Here is a 12,900-nt window from a genome sequence, read left to right on the forward strand (position 1 = left end):
GTACGTCCGGCGTAAAGTTATTCCCCATAAAGGAGGCGCAACCCAACAACAGACATGCAAAGGTCTGCACCAGGGAACACAAGCCGGCGTATTTTACATTGGACGTGTCTGGCTGGGCATGGGTTACGTTCACGCTGTACGCAGTGATCCGGCGTAGTTTAGGTAGTTGTTCCGACGTGGTTGTGAGCATGCGCATGGGAATGCGTCCACGTCTCGGCGCATGTGCAGTTCATGATACGTATCTGTCTGGCGCTCAGCCCATCATTTGCATGGGGTCACGCCTCATTTGCATGGCTCACGCCCACTTCCACCTACGCTGGCGTACGCCTTCGAAAACCCAGCGCAGCGTTGGGAGCACTAGCTTTGTGAATTCCATGCTTGACTCTCTGCGCTGCGTTGGCGTAGCGTACATTGTTTGCGCTACGGCGGCGTAATGTGCGCCCGCTCTCTGTGAATCTGGGCCTATATATTTAAAAATGTATGGCAGTCTTCTGATCCTTTGGGGAAGATAAAAATCTATATTCATAATTACCATGTTTGAATAACTAGCCTAATATATGTTACCATTGTCAGTTGTGGGTATTTATGTATATATACATCTATATACATACACCTGCTTTATGTGCAGATACTTTTCCATGAGCTCACTGAACCTGGAAAATATAACTTATAGACAAAAGTTATTACCCTTTTCCTTGACACACAAAGAAAGCAAATACCACATCGTTGCATATACATTGGTATATGGTCACTGACATTCACACTTGGATCTGGTGAAAATAAATTACTCAGATCATAGACATCTGAATCACACATTAGATCTGGTATTTCATCCACTGTTTCTAGATTGCTTATTTCCAAGGTTTGTTCCCAGTAAGGTGAAGTCCTAGCAAATAACATAGATAGGTTGGGCCTCCCACCTATAGTTTGAATGGAACAGATGTTTTCTGTGGGACCTTAACAATTTGATCAAAAGATTGTTTTATTTCAATCAGTTCTTTCCTACACTGTACAACATCTGCATGGCATGCTTCATATTTTACTTTGAGAGCATGCTGTGATAGTTCCATAATTTTACTGGTATTTCCCCAATTATGAATATGAGACTTCAGTAGTTCAATCTCATTTTTAAGAGAGTACATTTTGGTAGTTAACTCAATCTCCTTCAGAACTGATTTCCCGTGCTGTAATCTGAGATTGCTTTCAATGGCATTTACATCCAAAGTGGAACTTAAGGCTATTTGCCTCTGACTAGAAACTGTGGAGCCATGTCTATTGATCTTATCTTTGGAGGCATTGTAATTGTAATGGTGCCTCTTTCTGTTTGAAAAGGTGGCCTCTTCTCCTGTAGTGTTACTTGCTAAACAGGTATTATGCCGCGTACACACGGTCGTTTTTTGTCTTGTAAAAAAACGTTGTTTTTTCTCATGAAAAAAAACAACGTTTTTCAAACTTCATTTTTAAAAAACGACGTTGCCTACACACCATTGTTTTTTCAAAATGCTCTAGCAAAGCACGGTTACAGTCAGCACGTATGGCGGCATTCTGTTCCATTCAAGCTTGCATCATAACTTGCTTCTGAGCATGCGCGGGTTTAAAAACATCGTTTTAAACTTCGTTTTAGCCCACACACGATCATTTTTTATGACACAAAAAACGACGTTTTGAAAAACGACAAAAAAAATTTAAGCATGTTCGAATTTTTTTTGTTGTCATTTTTTAGAAGACATAAAACAACTTTTTCCCCACACATGGTCATTTTAAATGACGTTTTGAAAAATTACGTTTTTTTTCATCACAAAAAACGACCATGTGTACGTGGCATTATTGTTTGTACTCTGGTGATATAGCTTTGAATTTGAGGCCTTAGACCTTCTGAACACATGGAAATACTGGTGCATATAGACCATGATGTATTGCTATGAATCTTTAAAAGGATTCATAAAAAATTAAGACATAATTTTTAATTTTAGATTAGATATTAGGAGGGTTTTGTACTCTGGGTCCTCTATGTGTTCATTTCTCTGTTTGCCTATATAGTAGGCTGACCATACCCTGTTTGCATAAAGAAGTGGATTCTCATTATTTTCCTGTTTTGTTCTATATGCTGCTATTACGCCTAGGTCAAAGGGATGTAATGTTTTTAGAAATTCATCTACAGTTTCATTGTAATCTGCTCTTCCTTTTTAACATGGTCTGGTAAGGAAGACCATGGCCCGGATTCAGATAGAATTGTCTATCTATCGGCGGGCGTAACGTATCGCAGATACGTGCAAGTTCCGTATTCAGAAAGGACTTGCACCCTATGTTACGGCGGCGTAATGTATGTGTGTCGGCGTAAGCCTGCCTAATTCAAATGTGGATGATGTGGGCGTGTTTTATTTAACCACTTCCCGCCCGGCCCATTGTAAAATGACGTCCAGAACGGACCTCTAACGATCCGGGTGGACGTCATATGACGTCCTGGGCTTTGCGGGTGGATATCTGAATGATGCCTGCAGCTAGAGGCATCATTCAGATATCCTTCTCTCCTGCCGGCGATTCAAGCTCTTTTTATCTCATTCTAATGCATCATGTACATATTCTATATTATATTTAGCTTTTGACTAAAGTTATGTGTTCCTCAATATATTAACAGTAGGCTCCCTATTGATTACACACTGTGCAACACAGCTATTTCTTACATGGTTTACATGATATTTACAAAATACCCACAACAACCATATTTACAATACAATATAAGATGCAAGTATAGCGTTAGATTACCTGTTAACTTCAGGTCGACCCGTGGTGACTGCCATGTGTCCCCACACAAAAAAAGGACTTAGTTGGCCACAAAGCATAATATATCCCAGCCCTCCTTTCTGTACTGTGGCTAATATAATTCTCCCCAATTGGTCACTGTACCTAGTAAATGTATATTGGACATAGCCTAATTGGATGAGTTAAAGAAGGCTACTGAGATGTGATCAGGAAAAACAAAAGGCCATCCTTTGAAGTGGTACTAATTACAGTAACACCAATACAACACCCAATTCTTTAAATATATTTCCTTCTAACTGAAATATATTTCCAATTACAATATAATTTACAGCTGTTAAAGGAGATTTCACATAAACCTATTATGTAAAAGTTTTTATCTGACACTTACATAGAGTTGTAACTCCTTTGACCTGTCTAATAGTCCTCTGGGTTGTCCTTCATACACAATATTGCCTGGGAACAACCCATTATCAATGTGACATTAATTATTCATGCCCTGCACAGTAACTTCCCATGTACTAGAATGAGGCATTACTCCAACAGTTAGGCCTTGTACACACGATCATTCCATCCGATCAGAACGGTCCGAAGGACCGTTGTCATTGGTTAACCGATGAAGCTGACTGATGGTCCGATGTGCCTACACACAATAGGTTAAATAACCGATCGTGTCAGAACGCGGTGACGTAAAACACAACGACATGCTAAAAAACCTGAAGTTCAATGCTTCCAAGCATGCATCGACTTGATTCTGAGCATGCGTGGATTTTTAACCGATGCTTTTGCATACTAACGATCGGTTTTGACCTATCGGTTAGGCATCCATCAGTTCAATTTTAAAGCAAGTTCTCACTTTTTTGACCGAAGGCTAAATAACCTATGGGGCCTACACACAATCGGTTTGGACTGATGAAAACGGTCCTTCAGACTGTTGTCCTCTGGCGATCCTATCGTGTATACGCGGCCTACGAATATGGCAATTTCAGGTCTATGGGAAGTTACTGTGAAGGCTCTGACATCACTGAAAAGATTTTTGAACAGAGGCTGTCAAGACCAGTGGCGGCCCATCCATAGAGGGCGCCCGGGCGCTGCCCCCCTCCCCCAGTCAGTAAAAAAAAAAAAAAAAAGTGGTTGTAGAATCCTAACTGGACGTCATATGATGTCCTCAGGATTCTGAGCCGCTGAGTGCCCCCGGGGGCGAGCATCGCGGCGATCATTGTTGCAGGGTGTCAGTCTGACACCCCGCAACACCGATCAAGGTAAAGAGTCTCTCACGGAGACTCTTTACCACGTGATCAGCCGTGTCCAATCACGGCTGATCATGATGTAAACAGGAAAAGCCGGTAATCCTGTGACAGGGGGGGTTTGTGCTGATCGATTATCAGCACAGCCCCCCCGAGGATGCCCACTGGACCACCAGGGATGCCCACTGGACCACCAGGAATTAAAAAAATAAAAATAAAGGTATGCCACCCTAGACCACCAGGGACACAAACGATGGATGCCGATCAGTGCCGCAATGGATGCTAATCAGTGCCCACAATGGGCATCACTGATTGGCAGGCATTGTTTGGCCCATCTATGCCCATCTGTGCCACCTATCAGTGCCCATCTGTGCCGCCTATCAGTGCCCATCCATGCCCATCAGTGCCGCCTATCAGTGCCCATCCATGCCGCCTATCCGTGCCGCCTATCCGTGCCTATCCGTGCCGCCTATCCGTGCCCAGCCGTGCCGCCTATCTGTGCCCATCTGTGCCACCTATCCGTGCCCATCCGCGCCGCCTATCCAAGCCCATCCATGCCGCCTATCCGTGCCGCCTATCAGTGCCCATCTGTGCCGCCCATCAGTGCCGCATATTAGTGCCCATCAATGCCACCACATCAGTGCCACCTCATCGGTGCCCATCAGTGCCGCCTTATCAGTGCCTGTCAGTGCAGTACCATCAGTGCCCATCAGTGAAGGAGAAAACGTGCTTATTTACAATGTTTTATAATAGAAACAAAAAAACATTTTTTTTCAAAATTTTCGGTCATTTTTAATTTTTTTTGCATAAAATAAATATCCCAGAGGTAATCAAATACCACCAAAAGAAAGCTCTATTTGTGGGTACAAAATAAAAAAAAATGAGTTTGGGTACAGTGTAGCATGACCGCGCAATTGTCATTCAAAGTGCAACAGTGCTGAAAGCTAAAAATTGGTCTGGGCGGGAAGGTGTATAAGTGCCCTGTATGGAAGTAGTTAAGGAAAAAAAAAAATTCCAAAAAAGGTCCTTAGGTGTCCTTGCGCCGAGCACAGTGAAGTGTGGGTAGCGCCACGTCTGTGCAATCACGGGATTACAGACGAGGCGATACATTGGCAGCAAAAAAATGCCTTTGTGGCGCTCTCCATCGCGCCACTTGCTTCCGGCGCGATGGACTGTATTGTTATGGCTCGGGTGCACACTTTCTGTGCGCATCCGCACGTCTCTGTGCTAGTCCCGACGTCACACGAGAAGAACAAGAAGTGACGTCAGGACTCTCGAGCTCAGTGCGCCTGGAACTGTTGAACACTCAGCCAGCTAGTCTGCGACTGTATGCAAGCCACAGGACACAGGACAGCAGCATCAGCCAATTGTAAGATATCCACTGTCCAGCAGTATCTCTGAGAGAGGGAGGGGGCCGCAGCTCCTTCTAAAGTCCAGACTGCACACCGTCTGTAAGCCCCTCTTTCCTCTCTTCTGTGTAACATATGCAGTACTTAACTTTTCACCTTGTACTCCATGTACATATACTCCCTGTACTACATGAACTCAGCAACAGCATCAGTTTAACCCCTACCAGGCATATTTTTGGAGATGGTGGACAAGTGCAGAAACGATAAGGCAACGTGTAAGGGGATGGGGGGGGGCAATATGTACATGGAGGATGCAATACATGAAGGGATGTGTAAAAGGAAGGGGTTAAATGTGGGCAAGAGGGGGTATTGTGTACAGGGAGGGTGTACTACATACAGAGAGGGGGGGTAATATGTACAGTGAGGGGGTTAATATGTACAGGAGGGGTTAATATGTACAGGGGGGGTTAATAGCACAGGAGGGTGTAATATGTACATGGAGGGGGGTAATATGTACATGGAGGGGGGTAATATGTACAGGGGGGGTAATATGTACAGGGGGGGTAATATGTACAGGAGGGGGTAATATGTACAGGGGGATGGGGAAATATGTACAGGGGGGTAATATGTACAGGAGGGGGTAATATGTACAGGGGGGATGGGGAAATATGTACAGGTAGGTGTAATATGTACAGGGAGGAGGGTAATATGTACTCTGTGCTGTGATGCTGGGGCTGTATACTCTGTGTTGTGATACTGGGGATGTATACTCTGTGCTGCGATGCCGGGGCTGTATAATCTGTGCTGCGATGCTCGGGCTGTATACTCCGTGCTGCGATCCTGGGGCTGTATACTCTGTGCTGCGATGCTGGGGCTGTATACTCTGTGCTGTGATGCTGAGCTGTATACTCCTGACACTATGGGTGGAAGCAAGTGGAATACAGGTGACGAAGTGAGTATTCTATAAGGGGTGGGGCTTATGGCAAGTGGGAGGGGTAAAAAAGGAAGGGCGGAGTCTGGCTCCCCCCCCATCCTAAAACTTCACCAGCCGCCACTGGTCAAGACAAAATGAGGCTTCCACCGTAACAGAATGTAGGAGTTGAAAAACAAAAGTTCCACTCCACAGGTAATAGACTTGAATAAGCTTTATTTGTTTTCAGTAAGATGTGCCAGTGTGTTTCAGGAACTACAAACATATACATGTAGCAAGGTCTCTGGCCTCTTTTAGTCCAATGAGAACCTTCAGGTCCAAAGATAGCTGACATCCTTCTGTATGTGGTGGGTTGTGAGTCATAGTTGGTGCAAGGTAAAAGTTATTGGGCGCCAGACACTTCTTGAATGCAAAAGATATATTTATACTTTTATGAGGGCGATTAGTGCCAGGACACTCTTTAGTAGTTGCAAGTTCAATTAGCAGACTCCGAGACTTCAATAGGTGGACAGCCGTGCAGGGAAAGGCCCCAGCAAGAAGCCACATCTGCATGTGCCGGAATGCTGTCTCCTTTGGTCTTTAACAGTTCCTAACTCAACGTAACAATTCCTTCAGCTTCACTACAACTGAGCTCCCGGACTCCAAATCTCTTGAGCTCCTCTAATCTTCACAATGGTATCTTCCTCAAGCGTCATCCCCGATTCCCTGCTGGGTCCCTAGCTTGGCACTCCAGATACTTCTCAAGCTTCACCCCCGCTGGCCCGCTTGGTCCCTGGCTTGACACACAAGGCTGCTCTGCAAGTGTCACCTCAACTGGCTGGGTCCCTGACTTGATCACCGACTGAGGTTTTCCGACTCTCCACTGTGCCTGTTTGGTGAGAATGTGTCTCGGGTACTTGCTTCAGTTACTCACTGTGGTCCCTGGTAATAAGGTGGTTGGTCCCTTAGTGGAGATAACTTCCCTTCTACTTCCGACCACTGACAGGTTCTCCAGCCGACAGAACTGTCCCTTCTGGTTGGACTGCAAGCCGCAATCCCAACCCTGCGCTGCTCCCTTGCTTCCGAATAGGCCCTCGCACAGCCTAGCAGCCAGACACCCCCAGGATAGGCCAAATCTCTGGCCTAGCAGCCCAGGGCACATGACACACATCCACCCAGACAGCCGTCCAGGTGGCGAACATAGATCACCTGACTCCATCCAAATATATAGGTTCTTCCAGCAGACTGAGGGATTCAAGAAAACCCCTGCCCATTGGCTGAGATACCCCACAAACACATAACCTGACCTTGGGTTGCCCTTCTCATATCTAGTACCACCAAGTACCCGGCCACCTAGCAGTAGAAGAAAAAAGTGCAACAAAGCCAAACTCAGGGAGAAATCAATAAATCTCTAGCAATCAACACGATAACTACTCCGGCAAGTAAATTGGGCAAGTAAAAACAGGGTGCTACATACAATAAAATGTGTAGTCAATTCAAGTCTGTTAAAGAGTGATTTAAATGAATGTAGGTGTATATGTGCATGTTCACAGGTCAAAAAAATCCTGAAAAATGCATTTCATAAAAGTTATAAATTGATTTGCATTTTAATGAGTGAAATAAGTATTTGACCCTTTCACAAAACATGACTTAGTACTTGGTGGCAAAATTCTTATTGACAATGACAGAGGTCAGATTTTTTTTTGTAGTTGGCCACCAGGTTTGCACACATCTCAGGAGGGATTTTGTTCCACTCCTCTTTGCAGATCTTCTCCATTGTCTCCAAGTCATTAAGGTTTTGAGGCTGATGTGATAACTTAAATCTTCAGCTCCCTCCTCCACACATATATATATATATATATACTATTGTAGCAGGGTGACACTGTGCTACTGGGTAAAATGATGGTTTATGCCAGAGTTTCTAAAAAGGAAGTACACTAATGGCACAGGTGTATGCTGGATTCATATCAGAGCAAGAGATAGAGCTCAGAGACCCACCTTCTCGAGGAGGTTAGTGTGTAAAGGGAGCTATGAGAGGTGCTGGTGTGCACCATGGTGTCAAGGTCGGGACAGAGGAAGGTCTGAGTTTGAGAGAGTCCATGAGGGACAGCACGGCTAGGAAGCTGTAAGGAAGATGCAAAGCTGAGGTGCAGCCTGTGTACATAAATACCAGGACGTGTAAACTCAATGTTTTAGTACTACCATTGATCTCAGAAACCCGACGTGTCACAATATATATATAGATCTATATCTATATAGAAATAGATCTATATCTATATATGGATATACAGTAGGTGTTTGTGATATTGTGTTTTTAGCATGACAGCATCGCGCTGATTCTCGGCGACATGGTGCCGAGATCTCGCACTCACTGGAATAGTGACAGCACATTCCAACGTGCTCTGTACCTACCCATGTGATACCTACCCACGTGGGTAGGTATCACATGGGTAGGTACAGAGCATGATGGGACTGTGAGGCCTATATAGGTCCGATGAAAGCAGCGCACCTGCCATTTCAGCGAGAAGAGCCGGCGTGTCAACATCGGGAGAAGAGAAGAAGAGAAGACGTCACAGCACAGCGGCCTGAAGGGAGAAGTAGAAGTCGTCACAGAACAGCGGAAGAAGAGGAGAAGACGTCACAGAACAGCAGAAGAAGGAGAAGGCACCGGACAGCGGGAGGAAGAACCGGGGTGCGCCGAGTCAAGAGCGGAGAGCGGCGAACATAGAAGAAGACCCCCCGGAGCGGAGAAGACGTCACAGAAGAGCGGTGAAGACCCAGGAGAGCAGGAGAAGACCCCCGGAAATCGGAAGAAGAAGCTCCCCCTGGTAAAAGAGCTAAAGAAGACAGGGGGAGCCTCCGGAGCAGACTAATAAAATATTTTAATACCCTGTGTTTTTTATTTGTGTTTTTACCACATTTCCTCGAGGTGAATGGGTAGGGGTATGATGTACCCCATATCCATTCACTTAGGGTGGGGGGCCGGTATCTGGGGGCCCCCTTATTAAAGGGGGCTCCCAGATTCCGATAAGCCTCCCGCCCGCATACCCCGACAACCAACGGCCAGGGTTGTCGGGAAGGGGCCCTGTCCTCATCAACATGGGGACAGGGTGCTCTGGGGTGGGGGGGGGCCCGCAGTGCGCCCCCCTGCCCCAGAGCACCCGACCCCCCCATGTTGAGGGCATGCAGCCTGGTACGGCTCAGGAGGGGGGGGGCGCTTGCTCGTCCCCACTCCTTTCCTGGCCGGCCGGGTAGCGTGCTTTGGATACGGGTCTGGTATGGATTGTAGGGGGACCCCCTACGCCGTTTTTTTGGCGTAGGGGGGCTCTCCTTACAACCCATAACAGACCTAAGGGCCCGGTATGCTCCTGAGGGGGGAACCCATGCCGGATTTTTATTTAAAATCCGGCGGGGACTTCCCCCTCAGGATTCATAACAAACGCCGCACACGTGTAGAATTGGCGGGAATCCAAGTCGGATCTCCCGTCGCTTCTATGACGGCTCTGTCTCCATCGCGGCAAGCCAGCTCGGCGCTGGCTCCCGCGATGGGGCTCGTAGGTGGTCAATCTCGCAGAGAAAGGGAGCGAGATTGACACAATATCGCGTGCACCTACTGTAGATACAGAATATATATATTGTGAGGAATTAGCTCAGTGGCAGGTTATGCATGACTTGGTAAAACACAAGAATGGTTTATTTACAAAGTCTGTGTCCACAAAGTACAGGCATTAAAATAGCAAAATAAAACCGAAAATATTCTGCCACGTTGAACGGCTAACTACAAACACAGCTTCCTAACTATCTGTCTTTAAGCAACCTACAGCTGCCCAGACACCTGACTGTCACACCATATAAATCATAGTACTTCATCACACAGACTTGTGCTGGCCATACACTATACGAAAAATTGTCCAAACCCATTTTCGAAAAACAAACATTCGGCCGTGAGCGCAAACGATGGTGCCATTATGTAATGACCAATAAATCGTTCAGTGGACATAAATAAATACTTTTTTTTTTTACCTATACCTAGTGCAGACAGTTTGGACAGGAAACACATTAACCTTTCAATTTATCGTGCGTTCGGCTGAAAATTTCCAAACTAGTCCTTCGTTTTTTCAGCTCAAAAATGTCTCACCAACGATTATCGATTTTGTGCCCATTACCTGTCCGAAAAACGAACGAACTGTCTAAATCACTTAATTTCGTATAGTGTATGACCAGCATAAATTTCTCCACACAAGCAAGTTGCTGTTCCTTAGCCTGTTCCAGGATGGAACAACCTCCTTAAGCAGCCTGAGGCCTCGTACACACGACAGAGTTTCTCGGCAGAATTCACCGAGAAACTCGGTCAAAACCCGGATTCTGCCGAGAAACTCTGTCGTCTGTACAGTTTTGGCTCGATGGAGCCGCCGAGGAACTCGACGAGAAAATAGAGAACATGTTCTCTATTTTCTCGTTGTTCTCGTTGTTCTATGGGAGAAGGCGGCCCGCCAAGCTCCTCGGCGGCTTCATCCCAAAACTCGACGAGGAACTCGACGTGCCAAGCACGTCGAGTTCCTCTGTCGTGTGTACGGGGCCTGAGAGTTTTATAGAGCCCATAGTACTCATACCTGCTTTAGCAGAGGTTGTGCTTTAATATATATCTTTCAACCATTAATATTTAAACTTATACATTTTTTTTCTTCATACATTTTTTTTGTATTTAATTAACGACTTCTCTTGGTTTGACGTCATATGATGTAGGGGACTTATAGTGGAGACATCTGAATGTTGCCTGCAGCTACAGGTATCATCCAGATGTCTTTTTTTCAGTAGGTGACAAGTCATCATAGTGGCTGTTAAGCTTTTACAGGTGGTGCCCCCCCCCCCCATCACCCTCCAGTGCTTCCCTGGTCTCGACTGTGCGATCAGGGAGCGGGAGAATGAATCCACCACTGGCAGCGGTTTACCATAGAGCTGACCATGGACCAGATGGTCCCCGGCCATCTCTATGACCCTCAGAGGCTCAGGCTTTCCAGCATAGAGATGAGATCCGGGGACTTATGGACCACAGAGGACATGTCATGTAAAGAGGACATGTCATGTCCTATTCCTATTCCTATTACTAGGGAATAATAGGGTAAAAAAAGGCATCCCCATCCCCTCATGCAGAAGTGAAGGCATACGTAGGTCGCGCCAGCATATGCAAGCAGCATTCAAATCACACATGTGAGGTATTGCAGCGATCATTAGAGCCTAAGCAATATTTATAGCACTAACTCCCCTGTAACTCTAAGTCAGCAAAAATGGGGAGGGGGAGAGAGGTCGCGCTACTACAAAACAGTGGGCTAGATCCACAAAGAAATTACGCCGGCGTATCTATTGATACGCTGCGTAATTTCAAAATTCCTGCTTCATATCTTTGTTTTGAATCCTCAAAACAAGATACGACGGCTTCTGGGTTAGATCCGACAGGTGTACGTCTTCGTACGCCTTCGGATCTAAGATGCAATACTTCGGCGTCCGCTGGGTGGCGTTTTCCGCATCGGGTATGCAAATTAGCGATTTACGACGATCCACGAACGTACGCGCGGCCGTCGCATTTTCTAACGTCGTCTGTAGTCGGCTTTTTCCGGCGTATAGCTAAAGCTGGTATTTTGCGGCGTATAGATAGAATTGCCATGTTAAGTATGACCGTCGTTCCTGCGTCGAAATTTGATTATTTTTTTTTGCGTAAGTCGTCCGTGAATAGGGATGGACGTAACTCATGTCTAAGTAAAAAAAATGACGTCCTAGCGACGTCATTTAGCGCAATGCACGTCGGGAAATTTTGGGACGATGCATGCGCTGTTCATTCGGCGTGGGGACGCGCTTCATTTAAATGAAACCCGCCCCCAACCCACCCAATTTCAAATCCGCCGCCAGAAATACACTATGCCGCCGTAACTTACGTCGCAAAATCGCTTTGAAAATGCGCCAGGTAAGGTACGGCGGCGTAGTGTATCTCTGATACGCTGCGCTGATCTACATGTATGTGGATCTGGCCCAGTGTGTCAAAACCTGTATAAATATAATAAATATATCACAATCTCACAAATAGTGCAATAAATGGGTAATCAGATACAATACGTAGTGCAAAAAGTGTTAATCTGGGCACACAAAAGGAAAGTCCAAATAACTAAATAGCGAGTCCAAATCTTAAATGGAAATAACAATTGCACTGAGATAAGTGAAAGTTGAGAAGTAGTTCCACCGCCACCAGGGTGATAAAGGGAAGGTCACTCCTTGAGGAATACACCAGAGAAAAATGGACACCCTTACCGGTTAAGATGGACCTCCTATAATAGCAAGGTCATTTGTGCATACAGATATAACCCTCTGCGAGGACTTCGTATATCGCAGGTGTGGGTGTATATAGGAGAGGGACTGGGTGAGAAATAACACTTCCAAGTGTCCGGGGCGATGCCATTTGTCCACAGGGGCAGAGCAGAAAAACTGGGGAGAAAAGACCCCAGATGATTCTATGTTTTCGGGATCACTGGCATGATGGCCTTGTAGCAGTAAAAATTATTATACCTAATCTTACAAACATTTTCCCCACCTACCTTTGCTAGTCTTCTGTGCCACTAACAGGTGTGACAAGCTCATATTT

The sequence above is a fragment of the Rana temporaria genome, chromosome 2 (genome assembly GCF_905171775.1).
Source record: "Rana temporaria chromosome 2, aRanTem1.1, whole genome shotgun sequence".
NCBI classification, from domain to species: domain Eukaryota; kingdom Metazoa; phylum Chordata; class Amphibia; order Anura; family Ranidae; genus Rana; species Rana temporaria.